Source organism: Nycticebus coucang, chromosome 1 (genome assembly GCF_027406575.1).
Source record: "Nycticebus coucang isolate mNycCou1 chromosome 1, mNycCou1.pri, whole genome shotgun sequence".
Classification (NCBI taxonomy): domain Eukaryota; kingdom Metazoa; phylum Chordata; class Mammalia; order Primates; family Lorisidae; genus Nycticebus; species Nycticebus coucang.
The window spans coordinates 53,626,564-53,649,809 of NC_069780.1; positions in this window are offsets into that span (position 1 = coordinate 53,626,564).

Sequence of the window (23,246 nt, forward strand, 5' to 3'; positions counted from 1 at the left end):
GACAGAACCAAACCTCCACACTGATGCAAAACATAAAACTAAGCAATGGACTCTCACAAAATAAGACGAATAGAATACTACCACACTTATCAATTATCTTAATAAATGTTAATGGCTTGAATTCCCCACTGAAGAGACATAGATTGGTTGACTGGATTAAAAAATACAAGCCATCCATTTGCTGTCTGCAAGAAACACACCTGGCTTCAAAAGACAAATTAAAGCTCCGAGTCAAGGGTTGGAAGACAATTTTTCAGGCAAATGGAATTCAGAAGAAAAGAGGAGTTGCAATCTTATTTTCAGATACATGTGGATTTAAAGCAACTAAAGTCAAAAAAGACAAAGATGGTCACTTTATATCGGTCAAGGAAAAAATACAACAAGAAGACATTTCAATTCTAAATATCTATGCACCCAATTTAAATGCTCCCAGATTCTTGAAGCAGACCTTACTCAGTCTGAGCAATATGATATCTGATAATACCATAATAACAGGGGACCTTAACACTCCTCTTACAGAGCTGGACAGATCCTCTAAACAGAAATTAAACAAGGATATAAGAGACTTAAATAAGACCCTAGAACAACTGTGCTTGATAGACACATATAGAACACTCCATCCCAAAGATAAAGAATATACATTCTTCTCATCACCCCATGGAACATTCTCCAAAATTGATCATATCCTGGGACACAAAACAAATATCAACAGAATCAAAAGAATTGAAATTTTACCTTGTATCTTCTCAGACCATAAGGCACTAAAGGTGGAACTCAATTCTAACAAAAATGCTCGACCCCACCCAAAGGCATGGAAACTAAACAATCCTCTGTTGAATAACAGATGGGTGAAGGAAGAAATAAAACAGGAAATCATTAACTTCCTTGAGCATAACAACAATGAAGACACAAGCCACCAAAACCTGTGGGATACTGCAAAAGCAGTTTGGAGAGGAAAATTCATCGCTTTAGATGCCTACATTCGAAAAACAGAAAGAGAGCACATCAACAATCTCACAAGAGATCTTATGGAATTGGAAAAAGAAGAACAATCTAAGCCTAAACTCAGTAGAAGAAAAGAAATATCCAAAATCAAATCAGAGATCAATGAAATTGAAAACAAAAGAATCATTCAGAAAATTAATGAAACAAGGAGTTGGTTTTTTGAAAAAATAAATAAAATAGATAAACCATTGGCCAGAATAACGAGGAATAGAAAAGTAAAATCTCTAGTAACCTCAATCAGAAATGATAAAGGGGAAATAACAACTGATCCCACAGAGATACAAGAGATCATCTCTGAATACTACCAGAAACTCTATGCCCAGAAATTTGACAATGTGAAAGAAATGGATCAATATTTGGAATCACACCCTCTCCCTAGACTCAGCCAGGAAGAAATAGAGCTCCTGAACAGACCAATTTCAAGCACTGAGATCAAAGAAACAATAAAAAAGCTTCCAACCAAAAAATGCCCTGGTCCAGATGGCTTCACTCCAGAATTCTATCAAACCTTCAAGGAAGAGCTGATTCCTGTACTGCAGAAATTATTCCAAAAAATTGAGGAAGAAGGAATCTTCCCCAACACATTCTATGAAGCAAACATCACCCTGATACCAAAACCAGGAAAAGACCCAAACAAAAAAGAGAATTTCAGACCAATCTCACTCATGAACATAGACGCAAAAATTCTCAACAAAATCCTAGCCAATAGATTACAGCTTATCATCAAAAAAGTCATTCATCATGATCAAGTAGGCTTCATCCCAGGGATGCAAGGCTGGTTTAACATACGCAAGTCCATAAACGTTATCCACCATATTAACAGAGGCAAAAATAAAGATCACATGATCCTCTCAATAGATGCAGAAAAAGCATTTGATAAAATCCAGCATCCTTTTCTAATTAGAACACTGAAGAGTATAGGCATAGGTGGCACATTTCTAAAACTGATTGAAGCTATCTATGACAAACCCACAGCCAATATTTTACGGAATGGAGTAAAACTCAAAGCTTTTCCTCTTAGAACTGGAACCAGACAAGGTTGTCCTCTGTCACCTTTACTATTCAACGTAGTGCTGGAAGTTCTAGCCAATACAATTAGGCAAGACAAGGAAATAAAGGGAATTCAAATGGGAGCAGAGGAGGTCAAACTCTCCCTCTTTGCTGACGACATGATCTTATACTTAGAGAACCCCAAAGACTCAACCACAAGACTCCTAGAAGTCATCAAAAAATACAGTAATGTTTCAGGATATAAAATCAATGTCCACAAGTCAGTAGCCTTTGTGTACACCAATAACAGTCAAGATGAGAAGCTAATTAAGGACACAACTCCCTTCACCATAGTCTCAAAGAAGATGAAATACCTAGGAATATACCTAACGAAGGAGGTGAAGGACCTCTATAAAGAAAACTATGAAATCCTCAGAAAGGAAATAGCAGAGGATATTAACAAATGGAAGACCATACCATGCTCCTGGATGGGAAGAATCAACATTGTTAAAATGTCTATACTTCCCAAAGCAGTCTACCTATTCAATGCCATTCCTATCAAAATACCAACATCAAGATTTGGAAAAAATGATTCTGTGTTTTGTATGGAACCAGAAAAAAACCCATATAGCTAAGGCAGTTCTCTGTAACAAAAATAAAGCTGGGGGCATCAGCATACCAGATTTTAGTCTGTACTATAAAGCCATAGTGCTCAAGACAGCATGGTACTGGCACAAAAACAGAGACACAGACACTTGGAATCGAATTGAAAACCAAGAAATGTAACTAACATTTTACAACCACCTAATCTTTGATAAACCAAACAAGAACATACCTTGGGGGAAAGACTCCCTATTCAATAAATGGTGTCGGGAGAACTGGATGTCTACATGTAAAGGACTGAAACTGGACCCACACCTTTCCCCACTCACAAAAATTGACTCAAGATGGATAAAGGACTTAAACTTAAGGCATGAAACAATAAAAATCCTCCAAGAAAGCATAGGAAAAACACTGGAAGATAATGGCCTGGGGAAAGACTTCATGAAGAAGACTGCCATGGCAATTGCAACAACAACATAAATAAACAAATGGGACTTCATTAAACTGAAAAGCTTCTGTACAGCTAAGGAGACAATAACCAAAGCAAAGAGACAACCTACACAATGGGAAAGGATATTTGCATATTTTCAATCAGACAAAAGCTTGATAACTAAGATCTATAGAGAACTCGAATTAATCCACATGAAAAAAGCCAACATTCCCTTATATCAATGGGCAAGAGACATGAATAGAACTTTCTCTAAAGACGACAGACGAATGGCTAACAAACACATGAAAAAATGTTCATCATCTCTATATATTAGAGAAATGCAAATCAAAACAACCCTGAGATATCATCTAACCCCAGTGAGAATGGCCCACATCACAAAATCTCAAAACTGCAGATGCTGGAGTGGATATGGAGAGAAGGGAACCCTTTTACACTGCTGGTGGGACTGCAAACTAGTGCAACCTTTCTGGAAGGAAGTATGGAGAAACCTCAAAGCACTCAAGCTAGACCTCCCATTTGATCCTGTAATCCCATTACTGGGCATCTACCCAGAAGGAAAAAAATCCTTTTATCATAAGGACACTTGTACTAGACTGTTTACTGCAGCTCAATTTACAATCTCCAAAATGTGGAAACAGCCTAAATGCCCACCAACCCAGGAATGGATTAACAAGCTGTGGTATATGTATACCATGGAATACTATTCAGCCATTAAAAAAAATGGAGACTTTACATCTTTCGTATTAACCTGGATGGACGTGGAAGACATTATTCTTAGTAAAGCATCACAAGAATGGAGAAGCATGAATCCTATGTGCTCAATTTTGATATGAGGACAATTAATGACAATTATGGTTATGGGGGGGACAGAAAGAGGGAAGAAGGGAGGTGGGTGGGGCCTTGGTGTGTGTCACACTTTATGGGGGCAAGACATGATTGCAAGAGGGACTTTACCTAACAATTGCAATCAGTGTAACCTGGCTTATTGTACCCTCAATGAATCCCCAACAATAAAAAAAAAAAAGAAAGTTGATACAGCCATGTCCATAAAAGCAGAACACTGGAAACAACCTAGATATCCATGGGTAAATAAATTACAGTTTATTCTTACAGAAATGAGAAAAAAAAAAAAAAAGAATGTGGCCTCCTGACTATCTTGCCAGATTGGTACAGACTGAAGGAAATACCTAACAGGGTCAGACTGCTTCAAGATTGGGGGATTTCAGGATGTACATGGGACAGAGTCAGAGTAAAAGAAAAGGGAGATGCTGGGAAGAATCAGTTGGTGGTTCAGATGTATTAGGAAAGAGAATACAGACCATAAGGGCATGAAAAGGCAAAAATAGAAGTTTATGGGTGTAGTTCTATATCAAAGTTCCTAAACTTTCCGAAAAACTTTGTTGACTATCTTTATACCCTATTGTTACTCATTCAGAATTCCCAGCCCCTAAGAGTCTTCAAAGCCCCAATATTTAAAGAGAACCCCAGTTTTCCCTTCCATGCCCACACTTCAGACAGAAGACGAAATTATAAGACAAAATTCAACAGAAAAAAATATGTAATAAATAGAAGCGTTCCTAGGAATGGGAAGTACAGCTACACTTTGACAGGAGAGAATAAAGAAAGATGCTGAGAAGGCTATGAGGTGATGGAACTTGAATGTGTGTCTATACCACACCAAAAACTTAAGTAGATTAACGTGTATGTCAGGGTTTATGCTAAAAATAAAGAAGAGAACATAATGACTATCTACAAAGTAATTACTAGCAATAGGGTGCCTACATAGAGCAGGGGAAGATAAACTGTAGAGAGAAGATTAAAAATATAAACTCAGCAAGCTCTGCATCTGACCTTTACGCTTGATGAAGCTCTGCTTTCATCAAATGACAAACTATTGGAAATACCATAACAAGTACATTAAATTCTAACAAGTTTGGAACTGAAATTGTACAGTCTCTCAGCATGTCAAAATGCTTAAAAAAACAGGAAGTACTTTTTTAACGGGAAAGTTAATAACCAACTTGTGTTATAGGCAAGATATAGGCGGAAAAATGCTCTGTAGTCACAGTCTGTTTCATATTGCCCCATGATACAAAAAAAAAAAAAAAAAAAACTTAGGAAAAAGGGGCCAAATCCTACATAGACAAATGCAGACTGACCATACATATGCTGAAATCTAATAAGATGAAAAGCCTGAGCTATGTAAATTTATAGCTATACTAATACAGTGAGGAAAGTAATTGGCCTGAGATTTTTATATACAAGTGGATTAAAAGACTAAATCCAAACCCTTAAAGTGGACTTTATATAATACACTGTACTTACATGATAAGTTAAATGAAGTAGCTTGTGAAAGGGATAATTAGATTTAAGAAGTGCTTTAAAAAACCCTTTCCTAACCACTTTTTAGTAAAAGCACAGAACTGGAAACAGCATTAATAGAATACTATTAACCAGTAAATGTAAAGAGTATCAACTTTTAATCATCAACATCTATCTCCACTCAACAAAGGAAAGGTTTCAAGCATCAGGTCCCAAATACTACTCACGGGCTACAATATCATTCTAATATAGGATCTGGAGGATGTTTACATTATTGAGTTTTAAATGGTCCATTGCATGATGTGCTTGAAACTCACATTAGAGTAATAGACAATATGGGCCAATCTATTCAAATGGCTAATTATTGAGACTTCAGGGAAAGAGGTTCCCATTTGGAGCCTCATCTTAATGTTTCAGCAAGACCATTAGAAAGAACAATTTATTTTGTAATCTTCATGTTTAACAGCAAATACTTTTCTCTGTGATGATGTCTGAAACCTATTAACTGTCAATGACACCACTATGATCAACCCATCAGTTACAGGAATTAAGAAACAGTTGTATCCAGTGTTTTGCTAACATGTTATTCCATATGATTCAAGGAAGAGTAATAGTAACAGAAAGCTATATAACATATAAAGTCAAAGACCCATGTTATCAGTGGTGATTACCAAGACCCAAGTGAGTTAATGCTCCAGGAACTAGCACTAAATCACAGATAATAAGCAATCCTAAAGATTGGTGTGATAGCCAGGCCCCAAAAAGGCCCAAGTGGTTCTCACCTCCTATGAGTAAGTTAATCCCACTGTTACCAGACGAAGAGGATCCGGCTGCTTGTCACTGTCCAGCCAATATACAAAGAAGTGGTTTAAGTCCAAACAAGCTTTATTTATTAGAAGGCCAGTGATTTAAGGAACAGTAAGAGTAGCCTCTCAATTCTGTTCTGCCTCAGTTACAAGTCTAAAACTTTGATAATGAAATACAAGAAAACCAACCTAGAAAATTTTAACTTTATCTGATAGGAAGCAACATCAAAGTACTTTCCATTCTAACAGTACAAAATGTTTAAACAACAGAAAGATGATTTTCATTTTAACAAAATATCTAAGAAAATCATCAGAAAAAAACATTGTCAAAGTAACCTTTACTCTACCACTATCACACTATTGTCTATGTGTGACTACCTCCTCAGAGTCTCCTGAGACAAACATCCTCACAATCACAGTGAAACCTTACTTAAATAATCATGGTTTGGGGCCGGGGCGTGGGGGGCGGGGGGGAGAAGTGAGCTAAGCAGACTATCAGATGTGCTGCTCCAGGTTAGCTTCTCAGACTCCATCTTGCAGACCACTTTTCTGGCTTCACCACTGACACTAAATTATACCCAACCTACGTGATCAACAGAACGCTAGAGAAGCATAGGTACATTACCTCCAAGGCTATGTCACAAAAGATATTAGATTTTTCTGTCTGGGCTTGGATCACTCACTCTGGGGGAAGCCAGCCTCCATGTCATGGAAACACTCAAAGCAGTACTGTAGCAAGGCCTTGATTAGGAAGAAATTCAGGTTTCCCACCAAAAAACAAAACAGATTTATCCCTGCGAGTGAGCCACCTTGATGGCAGATCCTCCAGCTCCAGTCACATCTTCAAATGGTAGCAGCCTGAGTTGCACCTTAAGTGCTACCTCACAAAAGACAGCTGAGCTAACCATTCCCAAATTCCTAATCCAGAGAAACCAGGAGGGAGGGGAAATTTTGCTGCACAACACAAGTGAATTTTATCCTTTTATCCTTTATAGACATCTCTGTAGTCTTAGTTAGATAATTCTTCTCTGGGTTCCCCTAAAATTCCATGTTTATGTCTGTTCTGTCATTTATCATCCTCCATTGTGAATGTTTACTTATCTGCCCCCTCTCTAGATTATAGGCACTGGTGCTTTGAAGGTACACACTGTGTTTCCCCACAGAAAATTTCCAAATATATTTCAGGTGCACAATAAATGTTTGATGAAAGTATTTGTTGTCCACAACACGATGACTGTTGGACTGAATGTACTAACACAATAACTAAGAAAATGCCAGGAAGACTATGTTAACCAGTGTGATGAAAATATGTCAAACGGTCTATAAAACCAGTGTATGGTGCCCCATGATCACATTAATGAACACAGCTATGATTTAATAAAAATAAAGAAAGAAAGAAAGAATAGACATGGAAAAAAAATAATGAAAAATATGTGGTACTATATTATCAGGGAAGATATAAATGTTGACAAGCCAGTGAGAACTTGTAAGACCAAATACTTGAAGCCTATCACAAGTTTCAAAACTTGCCGTAACAAAAACAGCAATAACCTTTTCAGAGATGTATTACCGATGCTTATCCAAGGACAAATTCAATTCAACCTCAGTGGAAGAGTGCCTAGCACTTACAAATGAGCTCAAAATAAAGGTTACTTGAATAATACTTTGTGAACAAATGAAATAAATTCATTTTAGATGGTTTTTTAGACCCACCTCAGATTGCAATAATTGTTAAAGCGTAGAATTCTAAAATGAAGCACATATATAAAATGTTTATGTTTCACATGAAATAATTTATTAAAAACAAGATCACTCACTTAAAAGAACAGCTGCTTACTATAGTAGCAATATCAACTAGTGCTTGTCCATTGAACCATAATATCTCCGAAACCAAGCATAACATGGTACAGAGTAAGTGCACAGTAAAGGCTTATGAAATTATGCAAAAAAAAAAAAAATCTGGAAATGTTTTGACTTTCCTTCATTAAGCTTCTTACATGTGATTGGAATAAAATTTTATCCTGGCTTCCAGAACAATCTCTAGACTAATTCTTTGAGTGTCATGCCTGGACCTCAGGATTGTCACTTACACATTCTCATTACAGTCCTGTCTGAATGGTCATTCTAAGGACAACTTATTATTTTCCTCCCTTTAATCATACCTTGGTTTGGACACCTATGAGATCTCCAATTTACAGCAAACAAAAACATATTTTATATTTCTCAAAAAAATCCTCTTTCCAAAGGGCCTCAGACCCACAAAGGAAGAGTTAGAGACAGCACTGTGGCCTCTCATCCCAGCATGCAGGCCTGATGTACCTGACATTGTGAAGCCCAGTGCCACCTCAGGGCCTTGCCTGGCGTTTCTCCCAGATCAGATATGTCCAAAGCAGATGTCCATGGAGAGAGACATTTCAAATAATAATTTCATTTATTTTACTATCTCTTAATACTTCATTGGGGATAAAGCTAAATTTGGCTTTAACTGCCAGGCTTTAATTGCTGAGGAGTCTGTTCATTTCTTGCTACAGCACTCAAAAGTCTTTACGAAAATGAATGTTTTGCCATCATTCAGAGGCGTTGCAATGCTGAGAATCAAATATTGAATACACTTGCTTAATTCCCAAATCCATCATAATTTTATTGTACCAAATTCTAGCTCTATGTAATGCTATCAAAATTTCCCCTGAGAATTGTCTAAAATCTGAATCCAGTCTGATACTCTGTCTTAAACATAGGAACTTTTATCTAAGGATTTCAAAGCATCTTATACCTGAGGTTAAGAGATCTTTGAAGGCTATCCAACAAATCATCAGATTAGGCCCAAATTACCCAACTCTAACTTCTACGTTTTTTTAAAGTACAGTTTTCTGGGATTTGTTATGTCAGCACTATAGGCATTTTACACTATACTCATAAGTCGAAAAGTCACTCTTACTCATTCTTATTAAAGAATGAGCATACACAATCTCATCTCCACCAATAAGAAATAAAATTTTTTTAAAAAGGCAATATAGTGCTCAGGAGGCTGAGGCAAGAGAATCGCGTAAGCCCAAGAGTTAGAGGTTGCTGTGAGCCGTGTGACGCCACAGCACTCTACCCGAGGGCGGTACAGTGAGACTCTGTCTCTACAAAAAAAAAAAGGCAATATAGTGTATAACAAATATCTTGTTGCATATGAAATTTACATGAACACATTACAATAGAAACACAAAGTCTTTACATGAAACCAGTTCAACAGAGACCTACTTCCTTTAATGCTAAAAAAGTTCCTATATTTGAGTCCATTGATACTCATAGGTAGAGCTGTTTGGTGCTCTCAATATCAATTTTAGCTTCATACCTGCCTTGATATATACCTAAAGGATTTAAATTTAAATTAGTATCAATAAAACCTGGAGCCTACAATAAACATACAAAATTTTATGTTTTCTCATTTCTGAGAAAAAAATTCTCTCCTTTACTCATTTAATTTTCCCAAAACTAATAACATTTAGCATGAATTATATTTCATCTTTTAAAATGCAAAGTTGTCACTAGTCTAGAGGAGTAACTTCCAGATTTTAGATGGTAGTTTTCAAAACTTAACTCTCTAACAAAGAGTATTATAGAGCCAGCTGGTTACAAAGATCTGGATCATCTGGTAAAATATGTATCCAAACGAATAGATTACAACTCTGAACATCTTGGGGGAAAAAAAAAAGGCATTCTGGCCATCCCTGGGATTTTACCTTTCAAATCAACCTATTCCAAAAGAATCCAATTCATGTTCTTAATAAAAATGTCAAGACAATATTGCAACAATAGGCAAGTCGGCCATAGGGTAAGAAGAATACCCACAATTTCTAAGCCCAAATTTCTTGAATTTTCCAATATTCTCAATTTAATCAACAACCTATGTTAACCACTAAGGATAACAGAGAGCATATATTCAAATATAAATATATTGTCATCTCAGTAAAATAAAATAAAAAAATAAACAAATAGATTGTCATCCCGATATTCCCCAATAGACAGAAGGAGGAGATGTGCTCTATACACACATCTATAATATAATTCTTATTGATGGTAAATAAAGCAAAAGTCTTTCTCAGGAACTTTTGAGGATTTGGTGAAAATTCCAATAATAATGTGAAAAAACATGTTATTGCTAATGTGCTTTATATCCCATGGCTGTGACTTAAGCATAACTCTGGTCTTCAGATAAAATGATACTACTAGTTGAAATTACCAAGACAAAACAAATTCTATACCTAAGGTGGGCAATTTATTTTTATCTCAAATAATGGTAATGTGGGTTTTATATGTTATTCTTAGTACGGAAAACTATGGTAGTCCAATTTCTTTTATAATACTATTTACAGGCAATAATTCAAGAGCTAATGCCAAACATAATTCAGCTCTCTCTGATAACATTATTAAAGTAATGAAAACCCAGTTTTCAGAAAGAACATCTAATATAATGGTAGCCATTTTGTTTCACACAGTCTGATCAAGAACACTTCATCATGTATAAGTGACAAGAAAAAGTTTCATTACCATCTTAATGGCAATTAAATAACCACTGACATCATTGTAGGAAATGTCTTTCATCACCTTTTCAGATTTCTTGAAATAGTAGGAAACGTGATTTTGTTATTGTAGTGTTATGCAGTTAGGATGTGTAATGGTCTTGTAAAAGTAAAAACAGAGCAGGAGGTTTAATGACAATCATCATCACTTTTTTAAAGTCAAAGTGAACTATATACATTTGATCAAACCTCCATCTAGACTTATAAGACATCTTTTTCTTGTCAGTGAAACCACTTTTCTCCATTACAGAACTGCTTATTCCAACCTAATAATATGGGCAGTGAGCAGTGGGATTTAAAGTTAGAGTTATGCATGTGGAAGTAGAATAACCCAAACATTTTTCCACTAGTATCTTAAGATATTGTATTTCCTACTTTTGCCTTTAAACCCACGCCTAACCTTTTTCTTTTATTTGATCAATATATAATAGAATCTTCAAGAAATGTTTTTACCTTAAAAATGTAAAATGTAAGATAACATATAATTTTTTATTTAACCCAATAATTGTTTCCATATTTTTGGCTCTATCTGGCTAGTGTCAAACTATTTTGATTATTAGCTGATGAAAATGAGGACATTGTTCCCCTGTACACTGCTATTCAACTTTTATTTAATAGCAGTTATTTCCTCTGATATCACGGCTTGCAAGCACTACTTAACCATTTAATTCGTGTGCTTCAGATTTCTAACTTTAGTGGAAATTAATCCTATGTGGAAGTCTATCTCTATTCCCAGAAGAAATTTTATCCATTGGCAACTATGGAGTCCTTCAGAATTTAAATAAAAAGAGACCACCACGATTGCTCTTATTCCTTGAAAATAGAAGAACCTACAGCCAAAAGAGTGGATGGTTTATTGTAATTACTCTTTCTCAAACTATGGCAAAGTAAGAATATTTTTGCCAGGCTTAAAAAAAAAAAAATGTTCCTTGCCCCAAGAATCAAGTAAGTTAAATATGACTAGAAATAGTTTATGCTTTTGTTTACATATTTATCTATATTTAGTTTTGTTTCAAAAGTTTAGAGTAATAAGAACAGGAAAATTTATGATACTTCAAGTAGATTTCAAACTCCTTAGTGAGGTTTAGCATAGTTGGGAATTTTTTTAAGCTTCTACAAAAACAATATCTAGACTGTAACTGACAAAGGATCATGATAGAATAAGGAAAATGGCCCAGAAGATACCCAAATCTCATCTGGATCTAAATTTGACTCTCAAGTGGCCTATGGCAGAGCCACCTTTGTATGTATCTACCCTTAACAATTAACCTTATATTTCCTACCCTGCCTCTCTCACCTCAAGAGCTAATAGCATGAAAAGTCAATTTTAAATGAAGACTCAGAGGAAATTACTACAACTATCTCACCTTCTTAATTAAGTCTCCCCACTCATACATACACACTTGACTGAGAGTTGAGGCCGCTGTCACTCACTATTAGGAAGCTCCATTCCTGTTCTCCAAAGCTGACTGCATAAAGGCAAGGCTGCCAGTGTGTACCCACACTACTTGATCTGTCATAGATCATTTAGCATCTTGGCTGCTTCCAAAATGATCTCAGAGTTTTTGCAAGATTAGTATTCCTAGTTTTTTCCTCAAAGCAGGCTTAGATTTTTGTAGTCAGTCCCACCACACACCTGAATTCCATCCAGAACATCCTTTGACACAGAAATGTCCCAGGGCCGGAACAGCCAAGCCCTTAGCAGTCAAAATTCTGCTGCTCAAAAATCTGAATAGATTATAAGAAATCACAAATATTAGGACAAATTTGGGAAAGTATTCACCTCAGAGGCACATTCCATCAAGAGAAGGAAAGGAGGGTGGCGCCTGTGGCTCAAAGAGGTAGGGCGCCGGCCCCATACGCCAGAGGTGGCGGGTTCAAACCCAGCCCTGGCCAAAAAAAAAAAAAACTGCAAGAGAAGGAAAGGGAAAAAGTTGTTAGGGGAAAATTAAAGGTTCTCACTCCCATTCTAACACGAAAACCACCTTACTTGTACAGTTTCTGCACTGTAAGATCATTTGGATCTATGTTTCATTTTTAATTCTATTTTGAACTATGTGCTAAATGACTTCCACTATATCTTCTTACCATGGAGAAAAATGGTAAAAAATGGAATCAATTCATCATATTTCCAGTAAAAGGGAGGACATAATATCATTATAGGGAAAAAATCATCAGAAAGAAAAAAGAAAAACAATTTTTTATATGTAAAGAATAAAGAAGACACTAAAACATTGACCCCTACGAAAGAGTCATCTAAAAGAAAAATCCACCAAGTATGATAAAACCAAGCTTTAATTGTTACTTCAAACCCAAAACTTTAAAATGATTTTTAAATGAGAGTATCTTCATTCTTTCTTAATGTTTCTGTGTACTCCAAAAGAGAAGTTAAATATTGTGATCGTTCAAATATTGTTTTGCTAGTATTTTGATCCAAAGAGTTCAATTTACTGAACTTGCCCTGAAAAGTATGTGTTATCCCCCTTTCCTGAGCATAATTTGGTGTGTGTGAGGAACTGGAAGGGATTATAAGAAAACCACAAGGCATAGTTCCTTTTTGGCTATTATTATTATTTGGCACCAGAACTCACTCCTGAAAGGTTTATTTTCAAAAATTTCAAAACATATCTTGTGTGCCCTATATAATTAACATATTATATATTTTTTACCTCCTTGAGGAAAATTGTTCTCCTAATTTGGTTCCCAGATGGCATAATTCCCTAGGTCTATTTTACAAGTGTGTGTTTATAAATACATCCTAAAACATATACGTAATAGAAGTGACTGTCCTCCAGACAAGCCCTCAGCTGGCTCTCAATAAGGACAAGTCAAAAATCATATTGCTTGGCCCACAGCAGGTTTTGTATTCATGTCCAAACTTCTGTCTTTAATATTCCCATAATCTTCAGCCAGTTTCTTGCAGCCTGCTTTGCTGGGCCATGTGGCAATGCTACCACCTAGTGGAACTCTCCTGTCCTTTGGTGAGCATGTTGCAATAAAAACAAGAGTCCCCACTTTTGTTTAGGGTAAATGGCCTTCTCCTAAGAACCTCATTCCCAAAAATATTCCTTCCTATGGCAACTACCAGCCTTCAACTTGTTAAGAAATTCCAACATTACATTCATTTTTTAGAAAGATGGCCATCCAAGATGGTGGCATTATTTGCCATAGGTGGCTATTTTAAATACACCTAATACCCAAGAAGGAAAATTTTATCTTTCTAGGTTTTCTTTTACTTAATTATCAATTGAGAAGGCATTTAAATATAAAAGTTTAATAATGGTCAGAATAAGTAGGCAAAACCAAAATAGTAAGAGTGATTACCTCTGAAGAGTATAGGTGAAAGTAAAGGAGGGTGAGATAGAGTGTTTTTCTATGTTTTTCATATATTCTGCATTCAGCAAGTACTTTTGAAATTAGACAAATAAACTTTCATTTTTAATTACATTAGTCAAGCAGAATTAATCAGAGGAACTAATTTTTCAAGGTGGTAAAGTGTAATACCCTTTTATTATAGATGAGGAAGTCACCAAGGCTTAAGAATGTGACTTTATAAGATAACTGTGATGGTTAATTTTATGTGTCAACTTGATTAGGCCACAGGATGCCCAGATAGCTGGTTAAACATTATTTCTGGCTGTGTCTATAAGGATATTTCTGAAACAGGTTGGCATTGTAACCAATAGACTGAGTAAAAAAGATTTGCCTTCACCAATGTGAGCAGGCATCATCTGATCCCTTTAGGGTCCAAATAGAATAAAAAGCCAGAGAACAGTTTAATTTGCTCTCTGACTACTTCAGCCTGACTCCTTCAGCTGAGACATTAATCTTCTCCTGCCCCCTACACTCCTGATTCTCAGGCCTTCAGACCCAGTTTGAAACGTACATCATTAGTTCTGAGGTTCTCAGGCCTTCAAACTGGGTCTCCAACTTGCAGACAGCAAATCATGGAACGTATGAGCCTCCATATTTGCATTAACCAATACCTTATAACAGATATAGTCAGCCCTCCTATGGGTGTGTTCTGCATCCACAGATTCAATCCAACAGATCAAAAATTCTCAAATACTCAATATCAAGAAATATTGAAAACTCATTAATTATCTTGGTAAAACCTCTGAGGGGTTCTCTTCTGTTTCTTTGACTCTTTCTTAGACTATGTGCAAATAAGCAGATTATAAAATAAAAAAACTACTGACCAAGTAAACACAGAAATCATTTCTATTCATTTTCAGTGTTTTAAAAAAACATACCTTCCAGTCTAGCTTTTCTCAGTATTCTTGCAATCATTTGTTGAGTACTTGCTACATTCTGGGTGCTTTGTAAATATCTCTAATCCTTACAATCAACCTGCAAGATAGCAGTTGTTACTCTTTGCTTTAGAGAGGAAGAAAATGAAACTCCAAGAGCTATTTGTCCAAGTAACTCACAAAAAAGACACTTCCATTTCTGCCCTCATGAAGGTTAAACATTTATGTCTATAGTTACATTTAAGTGCTTTGTATGCTAAGGGCCAGCAAGTTATATCTAGGATCTTGTCTACAATTATTAGGTCACCAAATTATTTCAGCAGTTGGCCAGGTCACCCACATTACAAGCATTTTCCTCATCAGACAAAAGTATACACACATGAAATTCATTAACTACTCCCTATTTAATAAGTTAAGTCTATTCAAGGATGCAGCAGAGGGGCTGTTTGAGAGACTCCTCAGAAAAAGACAACACTAAATATAGTTATCTCATAGAATTTCCTGAGGTGGAGGTAAACTGCCCAGTCTCCCAGAACATCAAAACATCAGTTAAAAATGAGCTAATCTTTCAATCAGTTCCATTGGGCTCTCTGGCAGGAGGCAAAGGAAGCTTGGACACTGACAATCTATTGTGAGACAATGGGATTTTCTTCCTCAGTGCTATTATTCTGGCACTTTTCACAGGCAATAAATCCTTTAAAACTTAACAAGTAACTGTTGAGAGATTGAAACTAAAGCTGCAATAGTTGCAAAGCTTTTAATATGTCACTTGAGTAAACCATCATGTTCACCGCTCTGAACAGAAATATTCTTCACAACTACAGGGTTATTTTTTTTTTTTTTTTACCACCTGCTACAAATCTGGCACTGGGCTAAAAGCTACAAGGAAGACACACACATATCTAAAAAACATAGTAATTTTTGTCCTTAAGAAATTTAATAGAAGAAAAGTGGCAGGTAATTTACAAATAATAATCGCAATTTTTAAATTAAGCTCTCCTAGCTTATTAGTAAAAATAGATTCAGAGCTGTGTCATTCCAAAATTATCAAATCTAAATATAGTTACAGAATTTTGTATGAGTCAAAGTCCCAACAAAAAAACAGAATTCTTCCCAAATACTTCAAATGAATAGATGCTAATAAAGGGACTTGCGGCAGAGGTGTGGGAAGGACTAGGGCTATTAAGGCACCCAGAGACCAGCCATTAGAAGCATTAGCATTCCTAGGGCTAAAAGGCAGAAAAGGCTGCCCACTGGGAGCTGAATCACATAGGAGCACTTCTATTGCAAGAAAAACAGCTACACAGAGGCAGAAAAAGAAAGAAAAAATTAACCACATCTTTCTTCCCTTTTATCCACCATGTCCTCCCAGTCCCCTCCCCAACCCCGCCCCCTGCTGAACCCAACCAGAGGTCAGCTAGAAAAAGGGCCCAGATAAAGCTGGTCAAAATCATCAACCATCTGGTAAGGCACTAAGTGAGGAAGAACACACACAGAATATTAGCATAAATGCCAAGGAATATTTATGCATATAGTGATGTAAATTGCAAATACTAGGGACTTACTGTGCCAGACACCAGTTTAAGTGAATGACATATACATTATACATATAAAAGTAGTCATTTAATCCTCACATGGACCATGTGTGTCAGGACTATTATTATACTCGTTTACTGAAGCAGACTTGCACAGCTAATAAGTGGTAGAGCCCAGACGATAAATTTGGTGATACAGCCCCAAAGTTCATGACCTTAAAAATTATTTTCCACTCCCTATCCTAAACCTAAAGCCATCCAAGAGTAGCATCTCTGAACATGAAATCAACAAAGTAAAATCAATTTGATTCTCAGGATGTCACTTATTTTTTGTTAGTGGAGAGTAATGGGATGGACATGCTTTACACAAGGAAAGAAAAATAGGCAGCATTTTGATCTTGCCTTTAATTTCCAAAGATTAAGGAATTTTTGGATAGGTAGTGGGGAAATAATCAGGAAACACTTCATTGCAAAGGAGAAAATGAATGGCAGAAAGGAAAGAAATATTATGATTTAAAGCCCAAAGAGAGTAGTATTTTCACAAAGAGCAGCTACTACTGCCATTACTTTGCCTCTGGTTCAAGCTGAATATGGAGAAATGTTGATGTTCTTGAACTAGTAAAATTGTAAAGCTCCTCAGAGACATTTCTTCTTGGAGGCAGGAGAAAACTGATTAGCCATTTAACTTGAGGTAGGTAGAAAACATGAGTTCAAAAGGAACCAGACATAAAGAAGGACTTATTCAAACAAGTCTGCAATAGTCTCCAGATTGTTGTTACAACTCATCACATCCTTCCTGAAAAATATGAAGGAAACGCTAAGTTTTCCCTGGCCCACAATAAATCACTCAGGAGCTACCACTCCCAGGCTAAATCTTCTCTGGTCCATTCCTTACCCTTTCCCTTTTTTTTTTTTCTTCATATTTTTCCTCTCTCATATTTCCATTCTCAGTTAAAAGAAATGAGAAAGAAAGTAAAAGTAGACGATTTTTACTCCTGTTACTGCCCTAAATACCTAAGAAAATGTTGGATTATGGATCCCCTTTCCTCCTACTTTTGCTCAAAATTTTGGCATCATAAATTGTAGCTGACAAGTGTCTACCAAGAAGGTATATAATTTTGGTGTTGTATATGAAAAGAGGAAATGATCACTTTAAAAGATTGCAAGTTTTAAGATTACTCAAAAGACTCACTGTCCGAGTTTCTCTCCACTGTCCTATACTAAAAGCTTCTACTTTCTTAAAGATCTATTTCTTTGAAGTATCAGTAAAAATGCACAAATTAGCTCAAATGCACAGAGGCATTGCCTATTTGGTCTTCATAGCAAATCAATGACTCATGGAATTTGCTTATTTCTGTTCCTAGCACCACTATTGTTTATAAACATTAGTAAGGTGGACATTTTGCAGGCTTAAATATTAAATGAGGGAGGCAAAGAGCCCACTATAGATCGGTGGGGGGAGAGTAACTTTACAGTGGAGAAACCTAACAAACACTACTTCAGCCAGGTGATCAATGTCAACATCAAAAGTGACAAGGCAAGTTTATAGTATGGTGAAAATGGTACTTTACCTCTGTTGGGCCTCTTCAAAGAAACTTATAACCCAAATTTCCATTAGGAAATCAGAAAAATCCCCATTGAAGGATGCCCTACATACCTGACCAGTACTCCACAAAATGTCAAGGTTATTGAAAATAAGGAATGTCTGAGGAACAGGCAAGAGGTTAAACCTTAGAAGACATGGCAACTAAAAATATGGTATTCTGGATGGAATTCTGGATCAGAAAATGGAGATTAGATTAAAAATGAGAAACTCTGAATAAAGTACAAACTTCTGTTGATAATAATATATCAACATTAGTTCATTAATTGCAACCAAGATGTGATAGTAATATAAGATGTTAATAATAAGGAAGAGTGGGTATAGAGTATCTGATAACTCTGTACTATCTTCACTATTTTTCTGTAAGTCTAAAACTGTTCTAAAAAATAAGGTTTCATTTAAAAATGAAATGAGCTGGGGTGGCGCCTGTGGCTCAAAGGAGTAGGGCGCCAGCCCCATATGCCGGAGGTGGTGGTGGCAGGTTCAAACCCAGCCCTGGCCAAAAACTGCAAAAAAAAAAAAAAGAAAGAAAGAAATGAACTTATGTATAAAAAGCATTTGTAAACCATGACATATTATTAAGGTGATGATGGTGGTAATGATTAAAGAGCTGTGTTTTGGTGACAATCTGACAGTAGCTGAAAACAGATTAGTGCTATATACACAGAGTTTCTCTTGGTTCAAGTATCTACTGCAATATTCAATATTTAATGTTTTTGAAAATCATAAATTTGCAGATATATAACTTCTGAAAGTGGTTCCACTTATCATCAGATGATTTCAGAAATTATTCAACAGTTTCTTAATCACTCAGCAAGTCATTTTTAGTCACCATCAGGTTTGGGGTACTATCCTAAGTAATGGAACACAAAGGTGAACCCTCAAAGAGGGAACTTATCAAAGAGAAGAACAAATGAAACCAGCATTTATTAAAGGTCTGTAATACACACAAAGTTCACCTGCATTGCCTCATTCTGTCCTCACAGACCCCTAGGAAGGCTTCCATTGTTGCAGGAGGGTGAGGCATTCACACACAAAGCATCTACATCTTAACCCCATCCTGGTATTTATCATGCAGGGGAGCAGCTGCTGTGAATGCACTCCACATCTCCAGCTAGACAGCCAAGGCCTTGAGGATGAGGACTTGTTCACTGTTATTTCACCAACATAATAAAGCATAATGCCTGCCCATAATTGGTGGAATAAATGAATAAACATAGTTAAGACCCTAATTTTTTTTTAAAGACAGAGTCTCACTTTGTTGCCCTCAGTAGAGTGCCGTGGCATCACAGCTCACAGCCACCTCCAGCTCTTGGGCTTAGGTGATTCTCTTGCCTCAGCCTCCCAAGTAGCTGGAACTACAAGTGTCCATCTGCCACAATGCCTGGCTATTTTTTTGTTTGTTTTTGAAGTTTGGCAGGGGCTGGGTTCAAACCAGCCACCGTGGATATATGGGGCCAGCACCCTACTCACTGAGCCACAGGTGCTGCCCAAGAAGCTAATTTTCAAGTGATACAAAATTAAAGCAAAAAGAAAATTTATAGTTCATATGCCCAAAAGGGAACTTCTGGTGCTCTGAATGCATATGGAGTTTCTCCGGCCTGAGTAAAGTCCTGGTCTCTCTACTTCCCCCTGACTCAACAAGGGGAGGAAGAGGACTTAGCTAATTTGTATATGTAGAAGATGGCACCACTCTTCCACTCCCTGCCTTAGGGATCTATCTCCCTACCTCACTATAAGAAGAGTGCTCTCCTCTGCTTTCTACCATGTGCTAAGCTTACTATACAGTATTTGACTCTACAAATCCAATTCAGGAAGTCCACTACACCTGAACATCTAAACTATATTCACTAATCCAGCTTTTATTAGTATTACAGCTGATATTTTGATCCCCATTTGTCTAACTCTTGTTGCTATCACTTAGTTGGCTCCAAATTTGAAGGAAGGAAATAAGAAGCTGTTCATTAGGGGTGTGCGCTAGCCCAGCGGGCAGGCAGCAGGAGTGGCCCAGGACCCCACAAGGCAGTGGAGAGAATGTCCCTGCCTCACAGGATACTGTCCTTCCTGTCATTGTGATCCAAGAAGGTAGGTACATTTTGCTGCCACACAAAAATAGGACATGCTGAGTTAATTTAGAAAAAGTCTAAGTTGCAGCCGCCAGCGCTGCAGGAGGTAGTGGAGGCCACGCCGAAGCCAAGAGGTCTCTCCTCCATGTCCCACGTCCCTGGCTCTGCCCCTCCTCTGCCTGCACCTGGTCCCGGAATTCCCGGGCCTTCCCTGGGCCCCCTATCTTTGCATTTCGCACACCGCAGCGCCCAGCCCAGGCCATGCCTGCCGGCCCAATGAGGAGGGACATGAACAGAGTGACCAAGAGCAGGTTTGAGGAGGCAGAGCATGATAGCAGATGGGATGGACATATAGCCCACCTCTCCCAAGTCATCAGGTTAGAGGAAGAGGGGTCTGGACCTTTTCCCCACGTGGATCAGTGGTGTGGACAGACAGCTGGAGACGCACAGTGAATTGGCAGATTGCTGTATATGAGGTATAATTTAAAACCACAGACTCTGTTGTAGAGATTTTCCCTGCTTGGCCGAGCTGGCTGGAAGGCCCCTGCCTCATGTAGCATAGCAGCTTGCAATTCCTGGCAAAAGCCAACTGACAAAAATTTATTCCTGAGCAGAGTTTGGCACCCGAAAGGGGAGCCACTCAGAATCACAAGGAACTAAGCAACCTAATGGAAAATTAAAGGGAAGGGATCCTACCCGGGAAACATACATTTTGAATTCTCCGAAATGGCGGGTACCTTACCCCAGAACAACAAGAGTGATTAAATAGACCGGACCATTCCTGGTGGGGAATATTGGTGTGGGCTGGCAGTTCAGGCTGTGTGGGGAACTGGCAGGTGGCTGGACTCAAAACTCCAGATTCAAAAGTGAGACTCTGAGCCACAAAAACTGAGTATAAGGTTTCCTTGCGCAACAGCCACTGCAGTAGCAAGACCCAGCAGCAGCCAGCACTCTCCCCCACAGCTAATTGCAGTTGCCAGTTTGCATGAGAATGCGGGAGCAGAGTGGAAAGATTTGTGAAGCATGGACTCCTGCACAGAGTTGGGAGGTCAGATAGGAGTGCTACCTGAAACAGAGCAGCTGAGGTTGCACAACAATTAGGCAAAAAAACTTTTACAGAAACTCCAAAATGGCAATCGGCCAGGTAGGGTGGTTACCGTGGTAACAGTATAAATTTTGAATCAGGTATGAGCCTGGGAACTACTCACAGTGCCACCTGATGTCCAGAAAGTATATTGCACTATAAATATATTCCTACAAAAGTTGATCCCTATGTTATACATATACATGTACATTTCTACATATATACAAGAATATTTTTGTGGTTGGTGCAATTTTTTTTCTCATAATTTTCTTGGAGGAAATATCGTTAAATTTTTTTATATATATTTTTATTTTTTTTCTATTTCTAATTTTTTCTTTCTCCGTTTTTAACTTTTTTATGAACACTTTTTTTTTTCTTCCTTATCTCTTCCTCTTCCCTTCTTATGGTTTCTGAGAGTACTAACATCAGATTTCTAGAGGGTTTTTGGTTTGATTGCTCATTTTGTTTGTATGTTTTTTACCTTTTTTTGCAACTATTTTATGATTATCATTATTTTTATTGTAGTTGTTTTTTGTTGTTGTTGTTATTGTTGTTGTCTATATGTCTATGTGTTTCTGATTGTTTGTGCATCTGTGGGCTTGTATGTCTGATAGCCTTTTTATCTGTTCATTTGCTCATTTAGTCTCAAAGAGTTTGGTGTTTCAACCTGCAATTCAGAGCTCCCAGCACTCCCCTCTACTCTCACTCTGAGGTCTGCAGGCCTGTCCCCCAGGAGGTCAGATCCTTGGGTGATTTCTCGAGGGGTGTGGACAGGGCCTGGACAGCAGCTGGTCAGTGCTGATTTGTGGCACAGGAGTGAGGAGATAACAGTCGGCTGAGAGGGAACCACACCAGAGCGGCAGGCCCTGAGGCACAGAGCAGTAGCCATTTTTGGCAACAATAGGGCCCAACCCCGGATATTCCGAACCCACAACCCCTGTCTCCCTGTGCAACCAGAGGAGGCAGGGCATCTTCTCAGATGGCAACCACCACAGAACAGATCTGAGACTGAAACACAGGCCCCGTGAGTAAAGGTTTGCCTGTGGCAGTACCAGCCTGGGTGGAGCACGGGGACTAGAAAATGCACGCGCAGAGCTGGAAAATTCCCAGGGCAGGGCTGACCCAGAGGACTGCATTACTGAGACAAAGACGAACCCGGCCCTCATGGGATCAACAGCCTATAGACAAAGGAAGGCAGGAGGACAGAGCTAACCACACTACGAATACAAACCTGCAGGAGTACAGACAGGGCCTGGGGCAAAGGTTCTGGGAACTCAAAACAGCTTCTCTTCTGCAGAGGAATTTAGCAGTGACAGAAACAAATTCCCACAAAGTTGTTCTGTTCTGTCAGTAACATCAATCAGGTGCAGGGCTGGAACTGAGTGAACACCCCCAGCCTCCATTAAGCACCCAAGGATGTCAGTCCTCACCTCCCCCTGCTGGATAGAGTCAGAGATCAGTGGCCTGGTTAAGCAGATACAGATTTCCTTGTGATTCAGGCAGGTGCAAACCCCTGGAGTATTTGCTCACTGGAGGCAACTGAGTCACAGACCTGCAAGGCTATCAGTGACTAGGTGTGACAAAGGTGCAAGTTGGGGAAGGAGGCATCAACCTTCCCAGACTACTCTATTTGCTGGGGGGGTACTGCTGACTTCACGGAGCACTGGAGCAAGTCATATTTGAGTTGTCACCAGACACCTGCGATCCAGTTGCCAGAGACCTTTGAAACTCTCACACCTGAGACAAGTGCTGACTGAGACAATTCATTTGAACATTTGAACTGAGCCAATTGCCCAAGGACAATTCAAGTGGTGCCCTTGGTGTGTGGTTGTAGGAAGGTTTGATTTTCCGTTTCCACTTGTGGGACTGTGGTGGTCGAGGTGACTTAATTGCTGGTATTTCTACACAGCTGAGATTTCAACCCAGAGTAACTGTTTCACTAGGATAGAACACAGACCAG